Source organism: Balaenoptera physalus, assembly GCF_965194825.1.
Source record: "Balaenoptera physalus genome assembly, chromosome: 4".
Taxonomy (NCBI): Eukaryota; Metazoa; Chordata; class Mammalia; order Artiodactyla; family Balaenopteridae; genus Balaenoptera; species Balaenoptera physalus.
Window position 1 is genome coordinate 34142240 of NC_138891.1, and position 21446 is coordinate 34163685.

The 21446-nt window shown below is 35.1% G+C and overlaps 1 protein-coding gene across 21 annotated transcripts in view; it reads left to right on the top strand.

Moving 5' to 3' along the window:
* MBNL1 (muscleblind like splicing regulator 1) overlaps nucleotides 1-21446 on the top strand; it is a 174815-nt gene that overhangs the window by 92463 nt on the left and 60906 nt on the right. Inside the window, exon 1 of one of the 21 annotated variants that reach the window (XM_082459605.1) lies at nucleotides 13263-13281. The exons of the other annotated variants lie outside the window; for them this stretch is intronic. The gene's annotated coding sequence lies outside the window, so the exon portion shown is untranslated. Of the gene's footprint in view, nucleotides 1-13262; nucleotides 13282-21446 lie in introns of those variants that run through there. 21 annotated transcript variants of the gene reach the window in all.

Consider the following 21446-nt stretch of genomic DNA (forward strand, 5'->3'; position numbering starts at 1 on the left):
TTCCAGCTAATATTGCTGCGTAACAGAGAGAAAGAGACAGAGGGGGAGAGAGAGAGAGAGCAGAAAGGATGAGTCACTATAATTAGACACCTGGCTTTGCAGGGGACTGGATGTCATTTAAAGCATTTTATTCCTTGCTGCAAAACTCTTTCAGTTGAGTAAATGAGTGGGAATTAATCAATGAAAACATGACAGTGATTCTGGAGGTTTTATAATTGATGTAATGTTTTTGTTTATTGGGCCAGTTCCACATGGTTGACTTGCAGATTTCAGCAGCCCTGACAAGCACCCGTCATTCACATTTCACTCCCCTGTGCGCCCTGCACCACAGATCCACGGCAGGATCAATGGGCCTCAAGATTGCGTTACCAGGGATCGCTTGTGCAGATGTTTCAAGTCTATGACATAGCTTCAAGAAACTTACTTAGCTGTATTCGTTTAAAATCGCACATTGCGTTTGTTTTAAACTCCTACAGACAGATAGCATAGTTCTCCCTTCAAGGGTAATGCCGCAAAAGAGTACATCAACTTGATTTCTGAAGAGCATGTTATTTAATTGACTTCTATGCAGACCAGAGTTTCTCAGCCTCTGCACTGCCGCCAGTTTGGATCTGATAAGTATTTGTGGCTGAGGCTGTCCTGCGTATCGTGGGATGCTTCGCACAAGCATCTAGTGGGACTCTGGAGTCCCACTTAAGCATCTAGAGTCTAGTGGGGCTCTACCCGCTAGATGCCAGTAGCACTTTCCCCCCAACAACCGAACAGTTCTGGCAACCAAACTTGTCAAATGTCCCCAGGTGGGCACAATTGCCCTTGCTTCAGAAACTTAGATGTAGACACTTAAGGGTTAAAATTTTTTTAAAAAGTAGTTCAGTGACCCTTCTCATGGGCTAATTGCATTTATTCATTTCTCAAATGTAGATTGCTACCTTTATATAGATATAGGTAAATATGTAAATATTACGTTTTGGCGCTTTGCTGAGTGCTAATTTAGAGAATATTTCATAGGATGAACAAATCTGTAGAATTGTCTAAATTAATATATGTGTGCGGTTCCCGTATTTTAAAAATTAATGTGGAGAGAAAGGAAACAACCATAGAAATGTGTATCAAATTATACAGACAAAGTTCCATAACAGGTTCTATATTTTTACGCAATAATAGCAGAATTAGGATTAAATCTGTAAGAACATAACGACAAAAGACAGTCCTTTTCAGTCATGGTTTACAATATTGGAGTTATACATTTGTTTTAGGATTTCATTTTTATGTACAAATATAGTATTTCTTCACTTTGAAATATGTTATTACTAATATTACTACTCAATTCTAGTAGTAGAATTGAGAGATATAAATTTAAATTATGATGGAAATTTACACATACCTTATACACGAAGAGCCTAATCTTTTTTTTTTTTTAACATCTTTATTGGAGTATAATTGCTTTACAATGGTGTGTTAGTTTCTGCTTTATAACAAAGTGAATCAGCTATACGTATACATATATCCCCATATCCCCTCCCTCTTGCGTCTCCCTCCCACCCTCCCTATCCCACCCCTCTAGGTGGTCACAAAGCCCCGAGCTGATCCCCCTTCCCACTAGCTATCTAGTTGACATTCGGTAGTGTATATATGTCCATGCCACTCTCTCACTTCGTCCAGCTTACCCTTCCCCCTCCCCATGTCCTCAAGTCCATTCTAAGAGCCTAATCTTTATGAAAATGTTAAGAACTCAATGTTAAGTTTATAGATTGAGCCACAAGATACAGGGTAAAGGGTGTTGAGGTAAGGATTTAGTAGGGATGTGCCACTATCAATAAGTTGAACAGAGGTGTTAGAATTCTTCTAGCTATATTCACAGGAGACCAATAAGTTTCAAAGAAAAGGAGGATGAAGGAGTTAGATACAGGAATAAGCCCAGTGAAACTAATTTCTGTCTTAGCCCAGTATTAACCTATTTATAGCATTTTTTAAAAACAATTTTTTACTGAGTGCTGACTATATGTCAGGCATCGTGGTGCCAAGCTAGGTGACTACACTTACGTGATTTCATTCATTCTGTAAAACTGCTCACTGAGGCAAGTATTGATAGTCCCATTTTAGAGATGAGAAATCTAAGATTTAAATGCTTGAGTACACATCATGTAGTTGGTTAATATCAGAACCAGAGATTGGGCCTAAATGCTACAACCCGTTTTTAACCGAATATATTCAACAAGCACCTAAAATACCTAAAGTGCCAGATACTTTGCACTGAAGAAAACATGTCAGATCCCGCCCTTTTACAGATAATAGTCTTCATCAGATCGCCCTCATGTTTCATTCTTTTTCATGCTTTTTTCTGAATCATAGTCAGGAATGAGATTCGTCCATCACACAGTTGATGGCCCCAGGGAACATAACTTGTGTTGATCCAGTAACTACATTGCATCAAAACCTTTTCAGTGAAGAGAATATCTGTGAGGTGAATTTTTTGTTCCCACAATATATTATAAATTAAAGATGCCCTTATTCTTCATGTACAACTCCTGGAATAGAGTACCTTCTTTCTCTAATTTGATCACTTAAGTTATATAATTGGTAGAGACTATAACATCATCATTGTGTAGCAGTGCCTGCATCTTTTATATTTAAAATTCCTTATAACAAGAGATATCTGTGTACAATGTAGCTATAGTGTGGCTTACAATAACTTTGTGTTTTTGTTATCTCAGTAAGAGATCACTTACAAGGGGACAATGTACCGTTTGTGATTTCTAGTAAAACACTGCATGCTTTGACATGTCTAGCATGTGTACAGCATGGCAGAGGTCATGAAGGATAAATTCATTACATGCCTGCTACCACTCCAGAAACTCACCCACTCAGAATTGATGTGGAAGTTGAAACCTATCTGACATCCCAGATGATATATTAACCAGGTATGTCCTCTAAATTGTGAAACAAAAGCTTTAACTGCATTATATATTTATGACCCAGAATGACCCATTAGTGAACAGACTTCAATTTAAAAACCTAAGTATCTTTAAAACATTTTATTCAGAACATATTTATAACTTCAGACTATTTTCCAAACCCAGTCCTGCCAACATGATTTAGTTTCCCATAAAATATTTTAAATCAGTTACTTCTAGTTTTGACAAAAGCTTCCAACTTGGGGGAAAAAAAAGGTCAGTCAGACACGGTGAGAGAGATTGCAAAAGAACAGAAAGTAGATCTGTTACTACAGTGATGAAAAGGAATCCAATTTGTTATTTGTGTCTTGTCCTACCTTTTTCTTGGCATAATGACTTTTGAAGCTGTAAGTAAAGATCAAGGGCAGACCATGTTAGGACCTTGGCTACAAATGTGCTAGCAGCTCCATGGAAATAGACTGCTCTGTCTGAACACTGAGCTATCTTTCATTACTCTGAGTTCAGCCTTTTATAAGTAAGCCTCTCTTTTGGGAAGCTCTTTAGATGATACCAGTCACGAAATCTATACCACCCAATTTAGGATGGTTGTGGCTTATTTAGAAAGCATTTAACTGTGCTAGAGATTTGAAATACACGCATGTCATATCTTTAGCGAACTTAACACCTGTAAAATGTGTATTGAGATAAATTTTCTGAAGAGTGATCCGAAAACTGTACTGTTTAACAGTTTGTAAATTTTGAAGGTAAAATGGGTATGTAGCTCAAACAATTTTCTGATAAATTTGTAGTTCCTTTCATTACTTGGTTAACTAGTGAAAAATTACTGGATGACTTAACTTTTCTCACGTCCCAGCAAACAAAGAGATAAAATGGTTGAATGTTTGCTATTCTCACATTGCTTCATGATAAGGCAAAACAACTCATGTATTAAAACTGTCATCCTTCATTCTCTGATGTCTTAAAGCCTTTCATTTTCAAATTTTGATACCGCAAATTGGATGAATGTAATTGAGCCTTTAAGCTCAGTTTATCTTCCCTAAAATAGAGATTGCTAAAAAGATATATTATTAGACATTAAGTTGGTGATGTTAAGCAATTTTTTTAAAAGGAAATAGAAATAGAATTTGAAGATAGAATTGAGAAACCTTTGCTTAATTTTACTTTGTCTTAAGAACAGTTTGTGAACAACTGATATAGCCTTGAGGTTGGCATAACAGAGCTACATCATTTTAATTATACAGTTCTGTTAAACATCTTTTAAAAGGCTGAAAATTTATGCAGTTTTTTTCCCTGGAAATTCCAAGACAGTTTCAAGGGACTTTTTTTCTTCTGAGATATTCTATTAGCTTAAAAGAGGAAGATATCTTCATCACATATATATGATATACATGTATGTGTATATATATAGAGATAGAGTGGGGTGGGGGGGGAGGAGGGAGGAAGGTAAATTTTTGGACAAAAGCATAACAAAGCAGCTTGTGTCAGGACAAACATGTAAAAGAATGCTAAATTTGCTACGACCTAGGAGGAAGGGAAGACTGACATTCCATGAGCAAACCTTCATTTCTTTATCTACAAAATTAGGCGGTTGACTTAATGCTATTTCTAAATTCTGTTACAACTCTAAGATTCCACAATTATTTATTAACCACAAAATTAAAAAAAAAAAAAAAGAGTAGTCTCAGTGATCACAGTGGAGTATAAAAGCTGTTAACTAGGTTTATAATCCTAGCCAGAGGATTTGTTGCTATTTGAATACTGAGTAACAACTTTCCAACCCTGAATTTAGTTACCATCAGAAGCATCTTATTCTGGTCTTAAAAGACCAATATATCTCTGATGTCAAAACATAATTTTTAGAGAAAGTACACATCTTTTATCACGTGTACTTTTTACCAGTTGATTTTTATAGCACTTAATTTTATTCCGTTTCAATCCATTTTTCTTCTTATTTTGCTGTGTGAGTCATCTTGCCAAGCTCTGCAGAGTATAATGTAATATCCTCAGCACCTAATAAGCTGGCGGATACATTTCCATTTGAATGTAGATGCTATGGAAAATTTAACTGAATTAGGCTATAATGCTTCACTTACTTTTAAGTGGTCCGTGTTGGAAGATTAATGAAAGAATCTTTCAGTTTATTATTATATTTTGGAAATGTAGCAATCCGATGCTTTGGGAGGATAGATTATGACAGGTGCAAGACTGAAATTTAAATACGTAGGCATAATGAAGAAACAAATATCACAGCCAATTAGGAAGGTGAGCAAGCTTTTGAATGTCAGTCATCCTTTGTTGTTTTACCATTCCTTATGAAAATGAGGGACATCAAAATAATTGCTTAGTAATGTCAGTTATTTTGGACAGTGAATTAAGACAGATTTTCTTTACAGATCATCGCATTTGTCCTTAATTAATGGTCAAGTAATAGTTTGCAGATTATTAGACATTAATATTTTGAGGTAGCAAAGATGGACTAAAATGATACTAAAATGATTTGGTTGATTTAGGAAAAGTGGTGATTTAATGCAAAACTCCATGTTTATCTATTTCTAAATAAGTTTTTTAAGTGAAGGTTTTCAAACACATACAGAAGTGGAGAGAATAATGTACTGTAATCTTTGTGTCAACAATTTTCAATATTTGTTAATCTTGTTGCTTCTATCCTTCCGCTTTTGGGGGGGGGGGATAGGCAGTGGGTTCTAATGTTTTAAAGCAAATTCTAAATGGCATATCGTTTTTTGTGTAAATGCTTTAATATATATCTTTTACATATAAAGACTTTAAAAGATGAGGATCTCTGATATCTCTTCTTCTGTAGAAACATTTAAGTTTAAAGATAACTGTAAATTAGAGAAGAATAGCTCAGCTATAGAAAGAGCACTTATAAAATCAGCTTTTATTTTAAATTTACTGTGTACAGTGATTTATTATTTGAAAATTATCCAATATTTGTCCAATGAAAGACATGTTTAGTTTGAGTTTTGTGTGTTGGATAGAGGGTTGGATAGAGGGTTGGATAGAGAAGGGTCACTTTCAATTTTTGGATAATGGGTACGTGCAGTGATCTGATGAAAACAAAATGCTCTGAGGCATCTTCAGCTGGAAAACATCTGTACCACTTTCTGTGATCCGTGCCAGCCACCAGCGTCTCCCAGCAGCCCTGCAAGCGACTACTTCCCAGCTCTATTATAAATCATTAAGTAGCCACACCACAGTGGCTTTAACCCATAGAGCTGACAGATTTGCCTTGGCATTTCCCTTACGTGGCATGACCATTCAAACCAGGGTGTCAAATTGGAGTCAAAGGAAGCCAGCTGAAAACGGGCAGGGTGTGATTGCCAGGAAAGTGAAATTGATGTATTCCTCGTGGAATAATCTACATAAAATTTACCAAACAAGAAGGAAGTGTTCAGTGTGTATTTGAACATGGAAAAATAATTGGAAAAATAGAGGAGGGCTTCAGGGATGTTGGAACTGTCAGCAAGGCAGATTGCCACCCCATCATCTCCTGCCCACTGCTCACAGATCCTTTGCGTTCTATTAGGTCAAAAGAGAACTTGTGAAGTGGGAGTAATCCTCTTTCCCTTGGACAAAGTAGAATTGACTTCATCATGTTATTTCTTGGAACGTGTCTATTATTCTTATATCTTGGACAAAGAAAATTATTCTTATATCTTGGACAAAGAATATATCTTTTAAATATGTATATTATAAGGAGTTGAGGTTATTAGCTCCTTTTGAGAGTAGTTGTACTCTGCAGTGAATAAAGATGGGTTTGCTCCCAAAGGAATTGCTTTTCTTCCTCAAGTAAAGCTTCGATGCTAAAAGCCTCCTCTTGGCAATCTGTTTATAGCTCTTCTCACAATGAAGTGTAGAGAATTGAAGATTAATTCCATTGAAATCATAAATGCACTGCAGTCTGTAGATTATCAGTTAGTCAAGATAAACACCACTGATTACCGCTGAATTATGCATATAAATATTTACAACATCCTGGGTAATGAATTCATAAAAATAAATAATAATTATAATAATAGAGACCTAGTACTCAAATTTCCATGTAGTTCTCAAATGCTGAAAGGAGTATTTTCCTACGAGTTAATACTATGGTATAATTTTAACAAGGGTAAGAAATATTTGCAATGCAATGTTAGCCACATTTATTTCCCTTTAGATTTTAGAAAATCTAAATTTAGATATCAACCCTTTGTTTCCTAGAGAAATTTCTACATATTTTTATATTCTTGCTACAGGACACATCAACATATTTATAGATTAATAGTTTGAAGTGTAATATGAATTACATTTTACAAAAGTTTTTTAAATTTCAGAAATAATTTTTAAATTAATGACTGAAATATTTAAAATTAAAAATATAGGGTTTTTTTTTTCTGTAGGACTCTTCTGTTAAACTGTTCAGAAACATACAAATATTTGACTTGGATGTCTTAGAAAATATTCTCACATATTGTCTTGAAGGAGTATAAAGTGAACTGCACTTTATTTATCTCTACTGTTGCAATCTTTCGTTTAATACAGTGATACAGTTCTAGCTTTTCAGTTGTTGTCTCTTAAATTAGAGAGTCTTTGAAAGTGCTGTTGTTATTTGTGGTTCACACCTGAAATATGAAGCTGTTTTAGAAGCAGAATGAAATGTTTATGGTAGATAAGACTTGCTGACTAATAGTTGTTGGATACTTACCATTTGTCAAATTGTTATGTAGATGATCATATATTAGATCTAGCTGAGAGGAGAGCCAAAACCCAAGGAATCTAAACACTTTGTTGGCAAATGGTGTGTTTTTAGGAATAAGAGCGTGTTGTGAAGAATACTTCACAACAGAAACTTCATGTGATTTGTTCCAATTACATCTCTTAGCAGATGATCTGAGCGGTGCAGCCCTATATGTCTTCTTGGAGAACTCTGATTTTGCTGTTTCACCTCGGGGTCTGCACGCCAGTTCGGTTCCCCATCTTCTCCTGGTTGTGTTTCCCTTTTCCTCACTTCCTCTTTTCTCTTACCTTCCCTTTTCCTCTCTTTCCTCATACTCAAAATGTGATTTGGGGTCGGGGTTGTGGTGGGTGATTCACATGCCAACTTCCTGCTACTTTAATACGAAATCCCAAAGCCATGGCAGTGAGAAAAATAACAGCAATAACAGTGAGTCTCTGCCAGGTAGTTGAAAGATTTGCGTTGTGAGTAAGAAGCTATTAATAATGGTTATATTCATTCCTTTCTTCAAAGGTGTCTTCCTTTTTTGCTACGGTGACATTTTACTATTTTTAATAGAATTATGCTCAGATATGATGCTTTTAAACATTAGATTGGCCGGGTCTTTGTTTTTATGTGGGCCTTTGAATCTGGGTTGATTTAAAAGTACCTACTCCTCTCCTGCTCGATAATGGCAAGAGACCATCTGCAGAGACTTGAACTTGTAGCTAGTGTAGAAGACACACCGTAGCTGGCAGAGTGGTTAGAGAGCCCAAGCTAAGAAGTGCAAACCCTGACACCTCCACTTATCAGCCACATGACTATTAGCTAATTACTTAACCTGTTTGTGTTTCAGTTTCCTCATATTTTATTTGGGGATATTAATAGTGCCTACTGAATAAGATTGTAAGGGCTTAAAAGAGTGAATACATACAAAGCACTTAGAACGGTGCTTAGCACACATTATATGATGATAAATGTTAGTTGTCATTATGTGTCCAAAGACAAATTGTTGATGGAAATAAAATGTATGCTCTGATATACATCAATATATTTGGAGGTCACATTCATGATTCAGAATTTTGGGCAGTTACTTGTTTAGAATTATTTAACATTGAGTAAATTAAGTATCTTTTATAGTACCTTAAACTTCTTTTAAAATCAGAGCTATCGCATTAGTTAATTGTTTGATAAAACATACAGCTGTCAAATTCTGGGAACCAGGACAGAGTGTTTTGAGAATATTTCATCTGTTCTTGCTATCCAAATGAGATGTAGGAGTGCACGTGTGCCTATAATATTTATCAGTTTTAGTTGTTCTGTTTTATGATAGCTAAACTCACATTTTACTACTAGGAAATAGGTATACTATAATGCTTGTTTTTAATGCTGTTACCTCTCCAAATTTATAAATATTTAATATCATATGCCTTCCTGACATTTATATAATAACTAGACAGTTTTTTGCAAAACTATTGTTGTAAAATGTGCCTATATCATTGCTTTTTCCTATGAAAGATTTCTTCTTTGAAAAATTTGGAATCTTCTTATAATTCCAATTATATCAAAAACTCATACCCAATATATTATGTTACATCATTGTTTGAGTAGTTTTAAAACTGTGTGTTTGTAGTAGACTGAATATCAACTCTTCTTTTGATTTATAATATGATTATCCTGCATGTTTAACACATGCTGAATAACTTAAAACTAGGTTGGAAACAGTAGCAATTAAATATAAAAACTTGTATGGGAGGTTGCCACTGACATTTCTGACAATTAACCTTGAGTTTTTCATTGATGACCATAGCAAACTGACAGAACACTTAAGTAGGAATTCCTATACATGTAGCTCTCTCCTAACTGCAAATATGGTTAGTTCTGAAAACTTTTATCAGAATATCTCATTTTTCGCCAACTAATAATCATTAATATTGGGTAATTACAGCATGTTGCCTTGCATAGAAACCAACTGAGGATGCTTAATAGCTTTTCTTGGAGGCTTAAATATTAAAATCATTTCAGCTTTTTCTTTCAAACTATTGTTTTGATTGTACTTTATATTTTTGGCAAGATGTAGTTTCCTTTCCTGGGATCATTCCAGATTGCTCAGAATTGTCTTCATTAAATTTACTGGAACACAGATTTTCTAAATGACATTTTAATAATTGCTACAAATAAACAGAGAAGAACCAGGAGGTTGTAGTAGGGTTGTTGGGGTTTTTTTGTTTATTTTGTTTTCTGATTGTTTGTTTTGAGGTTTTTAAAATTTGTTTTATTTTGGCTTTTTCTTTCTTTCTTTCTTCCTTTCTTTTTTTTTTTTTTTTTTTGGTCGAAGATTCAGATGAAGATGGTTTAAAGTACCCTGCCTCTGCTCCACCTGAATTGGTGAAGGACTCCAATTTCCTTGAGATACACGAGGCTAATGACATAGGATGCTTAGACTAGAAGGCAATTAAAGACCTTCACAAGAGGTATAATTTCTAAAAGTAAAACAGCTTAAAACCACAGACAGCTATTCCCAGCCTGGATGAGTTTATATTCTAAACCACAAAGGTCTCTTCTTAAAGATTTCTAGGTATGAAGATTTTTATACTATTGTTCAGTCGTACATTTCAGGCTCTATAACCTTGAGATCAAGAAATTTTCCTTCACTATTCATCTCTTACTCTGTTTTCTGTGGTTGAGAGGTCTCCTTTTGTTACAGATTTGAAGTTTAAAAGATGCGTCAGAAAGTATAAAAATAGGAAGTGCCCACATAATTCACCAATTAACAGTTGTAGAACATATTGGTCCTTGAATGCCTAAAATACAGTGCCTGAAATTATTAGAGGAAGAAAGAAAGTGGGATAATTTAAGAATCTGACACTCTCCTTACCTTCCAAATTGCTCAAATCAGACACTTTTCTTTTGTATGAACTCTTCAGGTCTTCAAGTCTAACTGGCACTGAGCCAGATAGAAAGGAGAGAAAGAGAAGATAAGGGGAATGGACAGGAAAACAAGAAATGGATGAAAGAACATTCAGATTATTAATCGATTACTAGGTATAAGCCTCTAAAGAGGTTTTGCAAGAGGTTTTACAGCTTTTGCCGTATCATCCTTGTCCCCAAAGGCTTGGCTAAATATATCCTGAGTATTGTGAGCTTGAATAAGTAATATTTCTGATACCTTAGTACATTATGTTAAGCCCTTCATATGGAACTTTTCATTTACATTTACCTTTTCACATGCTATATTTTAACATGGCTTTTACACGTTTTCCTGCATTAGGTTTAGTTTTTAATAATTTATGAGTGTTTATGCACTTTAAATGTGTATATATTCCACTGCATATTTCTCTAAGCATTGGGTTACTGTTTTTTCCCATGTTTTTGTTTGGCATTATACAGGAAAACTCTGAATGCTCAAGAAAGTCATAAGCCAATTCCAAGTTAAGATTTTTTTAAATATGGCAAGTTCTTATACCATAGCATTTGAGAAGTACACAGTAAATAAAACAAGGCCGGGGAGTGAGATAGAATAAACTGGCTTTGTGTCAGAAAATAATTCCTTGTTTTTGGACAAATCCAAATGGCAAAAATCATACATCTTTCCCCAAACTAAGATTTTATAATAGATGTTTTTATTATAACAAGTTTTATTCTTACATTACAATTAAGTAAAAGACATAAATTCTGCGCATATTCAGAATTATTTGTAACAAAGCTGGGATTGAAAGATGAACATGTCTGGATTTGGGGAAATGTGTACAAATATGGCTATATGTGAAGGTAGCAGAAGTTTATAGTTTTCCTTACTATAACTATGTACTTGTATATACCCTAAACTTCAGGCTGGACATAGAAAAAGCCCAGGGCATATTGTGTTAGTATGTATCCTAACTTGTTAGAAAATAAAAATAAAAACAAATTCTACCCATAAATGCACACTATTTTCTTAAGAAAAATTCCTGTTTATAGTTTGATATTTAGAATTTTAATACAACATGAAAAGGTGAAGACATTTGATTGGTTACTTATTGAAATATTATAGCAGAATAAGGAAATATGTTCAGTGTTGTTTACTAGAAAATCACTTATCAGAAAATTCACTTCAGAGATAATGTAGTATAGTGTAGCAAAATTTAATTTTATTTTACTTTCCCACATCCATATTTTTGTGAAAGTTGGTCTTAATTTAATATACAAATAATTATTCTTTCTATTCACATATGTTCATTTTCACAAGTTGTTCTATAAAAGGTGTGTTTTTTCCTTCTCTGGTTAACAAATAATTGTTTGATTGACTTATTACTTTGTTTTTTAACTGTTTTTTTTGACACCCTAAACTGCTTCAGTACAGGGGTCATATTTTTTGAGGCCAGGGACATATTAGGTGTTTGGGGTATTTGTCAATTGATTTAGAAACAACCTTAGTGTAACTAAGTTACAGTTACACTAAGTCATAACACACTCCTTAGTTACCCCAAAGAGGGTATATTTAGACTTGTTTAGTAAGCAGAAGTGGTAATGTTTAATCACGTAAGCAGATATAAGTATGAAATAGTTTGCCTTTAAACCCACTTGGCATTAGTAAGAGTCAAATGGAAAACTAGCTGATTACTCTTACCGTGTCTTATGCAGTAGTTAAGTGGAATGCCTCTCAGACAATGATTGATTAAGGGAAAAGAAACATTTTTCTTTCCTAAAATCATAATGGAGACTCATAAGTATGAGGACATTATGAATCTATGATAGAATCTTTGTCCCTTGCTGTATGTTAGGCCACATAGCATTTTTAAGAAGGCACAAAAGCTGGAGAAGTCATACATTGTGTTAGTAAGAGGAACTAGAGAGATAATGAAAGTAAGACTTACCTTGCCCTTTCCCTAAAGCTTCAAGTAATTTGAAGTGTGAAACAGAAAATAAAACTTTGGAAATCCAAAATAAATGGGAAAATGTGTTTTTCTAGAGGCTCTTTTTCATTTTTCTAGTACTTCTCCTGTCCATGAATGTTACCGGGTATGTAACCCAGGCAAGAAGGCAGAGTGCATTATAGCTTTCATATTTTTCAGTTTAGAGATACCTGGGAATTTCCTGGTGGTCCAGTGGTTAGGACTCGGTGTTTTCACTTCCCTGGCCCCAGGTTCAATCCCTGGTCTGGGAACTAAGATCCTGCAAGCCGTATGGTGAGACCAAAAAAATAAAGATACTTGTCCTTAATGACAGAATGTAAGTAGGAGTTGGATAGGTGTCCTTCTGTTCTGTTCTCTCTTCTTATTACATCGGGCAGGGGTGATCTCTTATTTTTCTTACCTTTTAAATTCAGTTTTTGTTATCCTAACACTTTCTGCAACTTCGTCTTGTTTGTTTTTTTGTTGCTGTTTTGGTGGTGGTGGTGGTGGTGATTTGTTTTTTGGGTTCCGGGTTTTTTTTTGTCATAGCATTCTTAGTTCCATAGTGCTGCTTTACTTTGTTTATCATTCCCATTCCATACTTAATCAGGGTGTTTCCACGTATTACTGGTCTCCCGTTAACATCTCTTTCAAGGAGTGGTTCTCACCTGAGAGAGAGTGGGGCCATCCTTCCAGTCTCACAACTAGGAAAAGGGAAGACCTGCCTGATCCCATCTCTGGACTCAAGGGGCCCAGGAGACAAGGGCTGTCCTCTAAGGTATTATTAGCATTTTGCTTTGAGAGAAGTTTCTACCAAAATTTCTCTAGAATCTCCTTCTATTACCCACTAAAAGCCTCTCCATCAGACAGCTTGCAGAGAACGATTTTGTGCACATGGACTTGCTTTTGTGTGCTTAGATGAGTCTATTTTCTGTAGTCTGTAACAACTATTACAACGGGTGGAGCTTGGAATTCTACCTTAAACCGGGAAGTCTTACAGAGTTCACAGAACTCCTGAAGGAGTTCACAGTTTCAATGGGGGCATTCAGAGGCCCTAATATTTTATGTTAATTCTTCATGTGCAGTTTCCTGAAGAGTGAGCCCATAGCATACAGGGGTGTCTCTGAGCCTCCACAGCTTAAGAGCTGTTTATATGCCCTGTACAGAGCCAGAAAGTATTCTGAAAATAGCAAAGATCTGAAAACTTTGGTTATAGAGAAATACTGTTTCATGAATAGAGAATACGTTAAATTAGATTAGATGAGCTGGTGTAAAGGAGCCATTGTAACAAGATCAACAAAGGTTTGTTATCCCTGTGGAATAGCTGCCGTGGAGCTAGTTCCCAAGTGACCCTACTCCGGTTGTTTTTGGAGGAATCCTCTGGGCAGTTCTGCATTGTATTGACACTGAGGCTGCGACATGAACACTTTTCAGAATGTAGATGTGTTGTGGTATATTTCAGGGTCCTTTTGCCTTGAAAACTGTGTTGAAACATGTGTTGCTGTCATGTTGGAAAAATAACACCTGACAAAAATGATGAATTTGGAGAGTGTACCTTTAATCTGTGACTAAGAGAATTAGTGATTTCACCTTCACTCGCCTCAGATTCCCTTTGCATGTAATGGGCATTCAGCAGATCTCTAGCCTCTAAGTAAAATCTGTACAGTTAAAGGGAGTTTGAGATTTACTGTTTATTAGATTTATTATATATTTAGATTAAATGAGAGTTTGACTTTGTAACCTGTTATTTCGGTAACAAAGTGACTAACATTTTCATGTTACTTTTCAAAATGTAAAATTTAAATAATTTGTATTTGATTACAGACCCCATATGCTTAGTGTACAACAGAAGTTCATAATGTTTTATTTTAAGAAAAGTTACATTTGGGAGAGGGTGGTAGATGGAGTTAGGCTATAGCAAACTCTGCCTAGAGGAAATACTTCTTGGAGAAACTACTAATCATTATACTTTTTATCCATTTTTAGGGTATATTAAAAACTTTTAAAAAGTCTTTTTCATATATAAAATAACCCTTTATCCCCAGAGAATATTGCTGCTGGGTTTTTGCCTGGCTAGAAAATCATAGAAAAATCACTGAAAATGAAATGTACAGTTTGAAAAGAATCCAAACTGAATTCAAATTGATTTTTTAAAGTTACATTTTTTTAAAACACATCTTATTGTCAATTTAAAAACCGTAAAACGTCATGACATTACTCTCTGAACAACATATTTTAGAAAAAGAAACTAAACAACAAATAGATTACAGTCATAGTAATTTAGCATCCTTTCAGGCAGCCTGATACCGTGCTAGTTGTTGAACCAAATCGGAAGGGCACCGAGGCAAGTCATTTGCAACGTTCGCTGGCAGGTGTGGAGTTAGTTATGATGTTTGCTTTCCAACTTTTGATTTTGAAACTTGAAATCTAAATCTGCAAAGGACATTCTTGCTTGATCAAACAGACATTCTTTTGTGTTGCTTTGGAAATGTCTAATTGTATAAACCAATGCTGTCGGGAGTTTATAATTCCAAACTTTGTACCATTAAGATAAGCTGTTGTCCACAGTTGGCCAGTTGTTTATCTGGCAGATTTAATTCTTTAGTGGGCATGTTCTCATAGAACTTGTTTGGATAATTATTATTTACTCTTCAGGCCTGAAAGGAAGATCAAATAACGATGCTGTAATTTTCAGGATTATTTATACTTTTTAGGTAATGCAAGAGAGGTTGCACATCTCTAGTAGAAATCACAGAAGAGAACTCTATTTGGTAACAATACTTAGTTTTGAGATGTGATTTGCATCTTTGTTGCAGTTTGAAAGACAAATAGCTTAAGGTTTTTAAAAAATGAATTGTAAGATATTTTTATATATATATGCTTTTTTTTGAGAATATATCTCCTTCTTGTATTTAGACCTTTTTTAAGTTAAGTTCTTTAAGAGCCATTGTTGCCTTAAATAAGCAAGGTGCTCTCTAGTTCTCTTTGAGGGCAGAGAGAATGCCCACAGAGGAGGAAGAAGGGAATGTAGAGGATTGGTACTCTCATGTACTTTTTAATGTTTCAGTTCAGGTCTTCTATAATTAAAATATCCTCCTCTTTCTTAACAACTACTTTCTTTCATCTTAAGTATACTAGATTAAAATCTTCATCGACTTCAGTGGTATCTAATCATACTAATTCTGGATAATCAATGGTACACAACATTAATGTATCAATTAAGTATTCTATTCAGTGTCTTTTCCACGTAGCAGATCATTCTACCCTCAACTGATGAAGGTATATATACTTTAAAATTTTCATCAGTCATAGGATGATTTCCTTTTATATATAATGAATCAAGTCACATCATAATAGATTGATCCTTTCAAAAAACAAATTTTAAATGTGTCATTCGCTTTTTAGAGTGGTACTGAAATCGGTACAGTCTGGGAACTGCATGATAGAATTTCTACAAAACATTAATATTTATCTTGTGGGTCACCACCTGAACACTAATAGCACTATGTCCTGAATTCTTGTCATGGGCTATGTTAGTAAAACAGTAATAAAAGTGATAGAGTAGTTCAGTATTTTATATCCTGTGGCTGGTTTTGGTCATCTGGCTAGAGTCTAACCCATATTAATCCCTTGAGTAAACAGTCAGGAACATTCAATGATGTACTTAAAATACTTTTTAGCATGTGGTATTTAGAGTCTTTAGAATGTCAAAGGATCCTTTGTAATGATCTTCCCCTTGAGTAGTTCAAAAGATATTTTTAAAGTTATTTTTCAAAGAGCACAGTGTTTGAAGACTTTCAGAAAATATAAATCTAGTAGAGTACTTTGGAGAAAAAAAAAAAAAGGCACAGTTCTAGAAAAAAAATCACCCCGCACACTGAAGTGATATATTAGTCAAATAACCTATGAAAAATTCAAGAAAACAGAGTGTGTGTTCATTTTTGGTTAAGAAAAGGAACTTTTATTTTTTCACGAACAAGAGAATACGTTTGGTGCTCCCTTAGGGAGCTACACCCTTCTCTGTAATTGTGTTTTTCACATTTTATGTTCAAATGTAAATGACTCAAGAGAAAGCATAACATGTTCATTTTTTTCATAGAACATATTAAAGCCTGTTTCTATGGCAACAACTTTTAATTGGCAAATCCCATTCTGTCAGTACTCTCAAGCTTATTTTTCTTGGGTACACTGAATTGTTAGAAATGCTTCACAGAGTAAAAGTTAGATTTGGCATTGTTCTTTGGCATGAAAGATGTTCAAGGTCGAGGATTTACTTTATTAAATATACTTGTGTAGTAGGTTGCCGTAGAGATGATACATCTATCCCAACACCCAGTTAGGTGTCAAAAAACCTGCCGAGGATTGGTACAGACACTCAGATTTGCAAACTAAGAATAGCAACTTGTGTTATTTCACACAGGTGAAGAAGGCAACTATCTAACCTGGCCGAACAAACAGAGTTTGAAAAAAAATTTAAATCCTTTTGGGCCATGTTTCAGACTTCTAAAGCAGTGTATCTATGGTTCCTTACGGCCTTGAATTTAATAGTATAGAGTAGATTGATTTATTAGAAATAAACATAGTTTGCAGCTAGCGTCTCATAAATTTTATCTCTTGAATCAGTGTGGTGCACACTTTTGAAGCAGGTATTTGGTAAGTTGGATTTGGCTACTGCAGTGTTATAAAAATAGATTAAGTAAACAGACACAGCAGGCCAATGCAGCTTGGATTTTGAACTCTTCTGAGACCCAGTGTAACTTTAATAGTTTATAGGTCTAGAGAGAAAGAAATATGAATCCCTAAGTAATTTTAATATTATATAATGAAGGAAGATCTATTTTATAGCAAAGGATCAGGTGCTGTATCTATTATAATTATTTCAGAGAGCTTTATCCAAAAGCTTCAATTTTTAAGCTATTCCAGTCTGCTGTGTATTTTTTTTTTTTTTTGCCTTTGCTATTTTTATATCACTGCAGTAGCATAACCCTGCACCAAGCACAAGACAGTAATGCAGTTGGTATTGAATGTGAAAACTGTTATTAAACGAAAGCTAACAAAGCAGATCCTTGGAAAGAAAGAAATTGTCTACATTGAAGACTTGCAATATTAAATTTGTCTTCTAAAAATTAAAATGTGAAAAGAGTAAATGATACTGTATATTTCCTCCTTCAAAGCTGTGGTTTCATATAGTCAAGAACTAAAATATGTTTAGTCACTCTTTTTAATTATTCTCCACTATTGCAGATTTTCTGTGAAAGTGTTCCTTTCTCATATACCATCTTTGTCTCTTAAAGTTGTTGTCATTGCATTTTTGGTTAACAGATGACTTTGTTCTTTTCATCAGAAGTCACAGAACGCATTTATTTCTGAATAGTTCAAACTTATCTTGTTAAGGTGCCAGTCTACCCTTCTAATCCATGTATGTTTCCTGAGCAGATATGATTCTCATAATTTTATAATTACATTTATATAGAAAACAAATTATATATATTTGCTATCTGTCTATATGTGTGGTGTGTGTGTGTACATATATGTATATATGTACACACACACACACACACACATACATGCTTTGTAGATAGATTTGACTGTATCTCATTTGTCTCCAGTAGCCTAAGAAAAGTGATAAAAAGGGTATTATTAACTTATATAAAGAGTGATAAATCAGCTTACCAAGGCCATTCCATAAATGAACAAGAAGAGTAAAAAGTAAAAACAGAAATTAGGTGGTCTACAGCTCCCTGTACGATTCTCTGTTCTTTGAGCCACAGGCCCTGGAACACTGTTTTATGGGCCAACTGGATTTCACTAGACCCTGTATATTCTTGTAGTGTTTGAATATTTGGGAACAATCCCAAAGATTCATGACATGTAATTGATTGTGTTGGTTCTTGGGAGGAAATGCAAGTCACGTGCTTTAAGTGGGCTCGGTACCTCAGCTGGAGAGGGCACCTAGTCGGCCACCTGCCTCAGTATGTCCTTGCTGACTTCACATAAACAGGGGCTCTGATGAAACGGGGCATTTCTATGTTTGGGAATTTACAAAGGTCTAGAGGACACAGTAGTCGAGCTTTAAAATAGTAAGGGTCTGTTCATATCAGGGCTGTACAAATAGAACTTTAAAAGTGGAAAAAATGTAACAAAGATTCGTTATCATTTTCAGATCTTCGGCTTTTATAATTCTAGAAGTCCCAATCTCATAATTGAGTGGAGGAATAGTCTTCTTCTATCTCCGTTCTACCCTCAATTCCTATACTAAGAGCATCTGTCTTGGTCATAGGTGCTCTAAATTTGCAGCTCAGTTCTTTGTCTGCCCACCTGCATCCAGTCCAGGGTTTATGACTTTGAAGGTGTATGACTAGATACACTATGGGGAAATGGTAGGACAGAAGGAGGCACAGAATTTTCTGGAAAAAGGCCAATGATTCTGGTTCAGGGACCTAGCAGTTGAAAGTTAGAGCTGGAAATGCAGAAACTTCATTGATGGTATTTCGTAGGTATCCACTAAGCATATCTGATAATGTACATGTAAATTATTACACAGGTATACAGGTAAATTAACTGACTAACTGAAAGAAATCTTTATTACATGAATCATGCTCTAAAATAAGGGCAAGGAAGGAAGGCGAGGTTGTGGTGGAGTAATATCTGAATTACTGGAGAAGATGAATGTGGATATTGTTAATAAAGATTAATAATGAACTTTTTCTGGTTTAGAGCCTAATTTACTTTTATTTAATCCTGCCAAGTTCACATGAAGTATTCCATAGATCTTGAGTGGGGATTTATCTCCATAAATGCCCTTTATGTATATATGTATATAGATCTCTCTGTATATACACATACCCCATATATATGTATGTATATTCATATCTATATGTATGTATGTATATTCATCTCCCTCGTATATGTAACTCTCTTTCTACACACACACAAACACAGAAAGGGTGATTTAGTCTGAGATCAAGTTTTTGGAAATAAAATGCCATGCCTGCTTTCTTGTAGTGGAGAAGCGCACCCAGGTAGCAGGAATATTAATACTAGGATACTTGATTCCGAGAGGGGGTCACAGGGCACAGGCAAGAATGCCCTTGTCCTGCAGTCTGGAGTGGCAGAGACCTTTGTAGAAAGGCCCTACTTACCAGAACAATGAACCTAGGCCTTCAAAATGAACTCAGAGTAGAGAGAGACTAGAAAACTTTCATCTAACAAATCAAGATAAACTTATAATAAGAAAAACAACTACACTCTACTGGTGTTTTCTAGGTGCTAGGTATTGCCTTTACATAAATTTTCATTTGAATTCTCTTAAATCACATTATCAGGTAGATAGTATAGTTATTCCCATTTTATTGATGAGAAACTGTACACACAAGGTCATAGGGCTGGTAAGTAGCAGGGTTGGGATTTCAACCTGAATGTATCTTTTTGCTTTTTGAGCTCCCACTTTTTTTTTTTAATTAATTTGTACTGGAGTGTGGTTGCTTTACAATGTTGTGTTAGCCTCCACTGCACAACAAAATAAATCAGCCACACACATACAGATATCCTCTCCCTTTTGGAGCTCCCACCTTTAAACACTGTCTCCTTTATCAGTTTTAAAGGAACTTCACAGCATAATATTACACATAAAGGTGAACCTACTTGGAGAAATTTAAACCTTTCCTAGAATGGATAATGACGATCCCAAGTTTGAAGTGTGAAGTCTTCACAGCTAGGAGCAGATGTGTTATATAACTGCTTAAGCTTCCCTTCACAGATTTCTGACATTACCCTTCAAATTCCTGACCTTCTTCCCACATTTCCATTTCTTCTTCCAGCTCCTCACACCTGTAAACCTTCCTTCTTTTGACCTTGTCATTTGCATTTGAAAACTTGGTTCACGCAACTTGCCTGAAAATCACATGGGGAACCAAAATGCTTCTTAAAGCTCCAGAAGACTTTGGGGAGGAAAGCTGACCATATTTGGGGGCTTAATTTTGCATGCTTCCTTACCCTCGGTGCATCTAGCTCCTGCCTGCCATGGTTTTGTTTGTGCAGCGTTCTGCTAAAGATATGCCAGGCATTATCGCAGTGCTACTTCCTATACCGAACACCTTAGCATAATTCAAGATGAAAAACAGAGTATACATCAGAGATGAAAAATCAGATTTGATCAGCAAAGTGCTGACATCCTAATTGGTAGCAGTGAGAAGTAACATACAATTGCCTCAGGCATGCCATATCTGTGTGTCTGTCCTCTTCCCACCCCAACTCACAGGGAAGCCCATTTTAAACATTCTTATGAATGCTTTCCAATTCTACTCTGGGGGGAAAGGCTGAGTTTTCAAGGAATTGCTAATAAAGTACTGGCACTCCCTTAGCTTCTATCATCTGAATGTATTGCAGAGTTTTTAAGAGTTTCTTCTATTGAGCATGGGTTACAAACACAGGGAACATCATTCAGTCTTGTCATTTTTGGAAAAATAAATTTACATTATGGAGAGGCAGTTGAGATTTATAACTAGCAAGTACTGGCATAAAGACTTCTTTTTTCTTCATATAATGCAATATAAACAGAAATATCAACAAGAGGTCCCTAAAGATGGGCCTTATTTTTTTTTTAGTACTTGGGTAATATTGTATACATGTTAATATGTAGTCCACTTCTTATTGCTACATAATGCTTCTATTAAAAACTTCAGAGCATCTTTCTGGGAACTAAAATTGATATGAGACCCATTGCAGTGGTGTTAATGGGAACAGAGTTCAACAAATTGAGCCTTTCGTACATATTTACATTTCATGTGCCATTTCAAAACTCAAAAAATGAATGGAATGCTTTTGAAAATCGCATACTTCTCCTACTTCTGCCTCTTTGAATAAACAACTGCCCCAGAATTTCTGCATTTGTTAAGTAGCAACAAGAAGTACAAAACATTCAAAGTGTTAATCTTTAATTTT